Genomic DNA, 4391 nt, shown 5'->3' on the forward strand with positions numbered 1-4391 from the left:
GGAACAGACCATACTTCACTTACTTCCTTTAAATCATTGGCAGAAACACACCAACTAGTGTTCCAGATAACCCTGTAGTAGCAATCATGAAAATAATAAATGTAAGAAAATACGAAGCTCCAAGTGCATTCTTCTGTGTAACAACGATTTTTCAGAAATTCCCTTTCGGATTATTACTGGTCAATCCGAATATTCTAAAGCTACAAGTAGCAGGTTAGATGCTCTCCTATAAACTGTGCCCTGTTCTACTCTATTTGTATTGTTTCTGTGAGCATCATTTTTATTCCTCCCATGGGCCCAGGCTGCTCAGTTGGTCCCTTGCCGCCACTGTCCACTCCCTGTTGCTCAAGGCGCGTCCTCACAGGCGCAGTGGAAGGGGCTCTGAAGGGCCAGGCGTGCACAGGAAAGGCTCTCAAAAACAATAATAGGGCAATCCAATATTCCCAATGAACTGGGTATAATCAATAACACAACAAAAAATATTCCTTAAGGAATCACTTCACGTTTTTAAAAATTTCAAATTTGTCACAGCAGTGAACAAAATTCCATAACACTCAAGAGATTATTATCAGAGAACCAAATATTTTATAGTTTTTTCTCATAAGATACATAAAAACATATTCTATTCATATGGATTTATACCTATGCGATGTGAATACGATATGTTTTATGTATCTTATGAGAATAAAACCCGATTGTGGTTTAACCCGGGCTTACCTGAAATATTCCATGATCAATGGGCCAGTAGGTGGTTAGAAGTGGGTATTAAAAGCTTGGGAGATTTGTTTGATTACAATGGATTTTACTCCTTTGAACAATTGAAAGCCTGCTATAACATATCGGAGGCAGCCCGCTTTAAATATTTTCAAATAAGAGACTATCTGGTACGGAAACTAAAACTAGTGAAAATTCAGGATTCAAACTTATGGGATTGTATATACAAAGAAAATGATAAAGCATGGATTAGTTTAGGCTATAAAATCTTTATTAGCCATAGAAAGGATGACTCTGTAAAACTTGCTGAAAAATACACTAGGAAACTGGGAATTGCTGTGGCTCCTAATTTAATTACTTCTTCATTAAATAGCCTCCACCGATCTATATACTCTTCTAATTTAAAACTACAACTATTCAAAACTATATGTCAATTATATTACACACCGGAAAGGATTCTTAGATGGGCAAACAATAATAATTTTAATGAGCGTACAAAATGTCCAAAGTGCAACATGAGTGCTGCAGATATAACTCACATGTTTTTTTCTTGTACACAACTAAGTGAATATTGGAATGATGTGATGGAAGTTATATCTATGAAACTAGATCGCTCTATTGATTTGACACCTGTAGACGTGCTTGTTGGCTATTCTGGGGGGGATAAAACTAACATTGATTTACTTAATATCGTACTGGCATGCACGAGATTAGTAATAGCAAGGTCTTGGATACAACATAATCCGCCGACAGTAATGGAATGGTGGAGCCTGGTTAAGGAAATTTATCATATGGAATCTGCTTTAGCTATAACACGGGGTATTCAGGCTAAGTTGAAAGTGTAAAGGATCTGAGTATTGATAATGTTATGATACCTCCTTTTTTTTCTTTCCTTTCTTTTTTCTCTCTCTTTACTTCTTGTTATTACTGTTATACCTTCATTTTTGTGAATACGCTTTACTTTGCGGAGAAATTGATTATGATCTCTTTGCTTTCTTTCTTGGTTGGAAATAATGAATTTACCTTGCTTATTTATTTATGTACTTTTATATACTTACCTCACGAGATGCTAATAAAAATTTATAAAAAAAAAAAAGAGAATAAACTAGAAAATATTTGGTTCTTTGATAATAATCTATTGAATGTTATGGAATTTTGTTCACTGCTGTGACAAATTTGAAATTTTAAAAAACAGGAATGGCTCTCAGCATGTGCAGTGAAGCACACACAGGATGACAAAGCTGCACTGTCCTGGGTGCGGACATGTTTAGAGTAAACATCAGGCTTGATACCTGTATGGGACGCAAAACGCTTTGATGTAACACTGTGCTGCAATGAATTCACAATAATGTCATAATTCATGATGTTGAGCAGGGCTATGTAGGCAGGCGTATGACTGGTACGACTGCTAGTAGGACATTACTGCCAAGATGATAACAGGAGCCTGAGGGCCCGGCCCTCGCTGATGAGGAACTAAACTCTCTGGGCATGGGACCCGGGCCTGTGGATTTCACAGGCAGAAGAGGATTTTGCTGATAGGCGTCTGCTTGCTGACCTTGATGTGCCTGGGGTCCGTGCTCTACCTGTTCAAGCACTTACAGGAGAAAGTGTAGAGCTCCGTGAACCTTCTCCTGGGGTTCAAACCGCAGCAGGGGATGCTCTTTGCGCAGCTGGAAGTGATGTATGAGCAGCAGCCAGGCTGGAGCAGTCCCTCCAGAAAGAGCGTGCAGAGCACAAAAAGACCAAGGACGATTTTGAAGTATTTAAATCAGAAGCTCAAGATGCCCTGATCAAAGAGAAGGAAGACGCCATGAACCACTTCGTTGCCCTCCCCTCTCACCACAAGATCCTGAAGAACCAGCGTGAAGGAGTGAAGAAGCAGCTCCTGGACTTGCATGTGCAGTATTAACTCTCTAAAGCTGAAAAACCCGCAAGCGTTGGAGAGCCACAACCAGAAATATGCACAGCTGCAGTGGGAGAATGAGGAACATGTGGGGATGCTGCTGGCTATGATATTGAAACTAATGGAAGAAAGTATGGTTCTTAGGAATGCACATGAATAGCTCAGGTCTCATCTGCTTAGTGCGCAGGAGCAGCTGAATCCGATGCGCCAGATGAATGAAGCTCTTCAGAGGATACCAAGCTTCAAGCTGTTCACAGCCCTGAACCACCAGCAATTCCAGTCACAGGCCCCAGATAATAAGCGTTTCCGAGCCTTTAAAGCTGAATTGCAGCTTATTGGCCTACAAGCAAATACTCTGGACACACCGACATACTCTGGGAAGAAAATCCCAGAAGGTGCTGCCCAGGAGCATCTGAGTCAGATGCACCAGCTGAATGAAGCTCTTCAGAGGATACCAAGCTTCAGCTGTTCACAGCCCTCAAGCACCAGAATTTTCAGTCACAGGCCCCAGATAATAAGCGTTCCAGAACCTTTAAAGATGAATTGCAGCATATTCGCTAAAAGACTGACCTACAAGCGAATACTCTGGAGACACCGACAGACTCTGGGAAGAAAATCCCAGAAGGTGCTGTCCAGACTGCAGAATATCACCGAAATTTATTGGTACCCCAGACAGGGTCTCTTGAAGTTCTGCCACAGCCAGCCTTGCCTCTGTGGCTAGCGAAGGATAGAGATTGCAGTGAACTGCGTTTCTAAAGGACGGTGGATAGCATCCAGGCTGGAGACGAGATGCTGAAAGAATTAAAGACCATAAACTTCACCATCAGAAACAGCACCATCTACTATGATGAATTTGGGAACATGAATATTGGATTTGACAATCTGACCTGGACGGTGGACAAGAATGTGATGCCTCTCCGCTCTGTTGGAGAATACACAGAAATCTGTCCCTTGATGCTGGTCAGATTCAGTGGCACACAAGAGCCAGCTCGCATTCTTTGATAGCCTTATACTCCAGTGTGTGTGAAAGAGAGAGGGAATGTGCAAGCTCTCAATCAAAGGGGCCAAATTAGGAATTTAACGAATACAGGATTCCACTCCATTCTTGTAAGCCAGGTACTGAAAGCAATAATACTCTCTCCCTTGCTGAAGACAATAGGGAAAAATCTCTTATTCCTGGCCACTCAGAGGAGACTAATGGAAGCCAGGCTACTCTTCTCCATTCAAAGAGAATCCACTTACACTCTGTCAAATAGAGTACCGTCTTTCAAATGCTAAGTCAGCCCTCAGTAAAGAATATTTAACCATTAACTCAGTTTGTGGAATCCCACACATCAATGTATCATGATACTGTGCCTGATACTGTGTAATAAAACATCAGAAATAAAAGAAAACAAAAAAAAACTTTTTAAAAAACTGTGCTGTTAAAGGTGGATTTCTGTAAAATTAGTCCAATGGGCCGTTGTAGCCGCATACATACTACACAATACAACTATGTTGCCATAAACTAAAAATTACATTATACCGACAAGAAAGAGAAAACTCTTGGTAAATATTGTTTGGGTGAGACGGCACACGCATCCTTCAGTCATGTACTAACAGGGGCAGACCTATACTGATGGACAATATTTATATTATTAACCAACTCATCAGAAGATGGAGCCAGCTAGCAATGGAAAATGGTGGTGTTTATGTTTTGGTGGAAGGAAGCCTATGTTTTGCTGTGAATTTGGGACTAGTTTGACTGCCCCTTTATAATTATGGAAATTTCGGC

The sequence above is a fragment of the Lissotriton vulgaris genome, chromosome 9, assembly GCF_964263255.1.
Source record: "Lissotriton vulgaris chromosome 9, aLisVul1.2, whole genome shotgun sequence".
Taxonomy (NCBI): Eukaryota; Metazoa; Chordata; class Amphibia; order Caudata; family Salamandridae; genus Lissotriton; species Lissotriton vulgaris.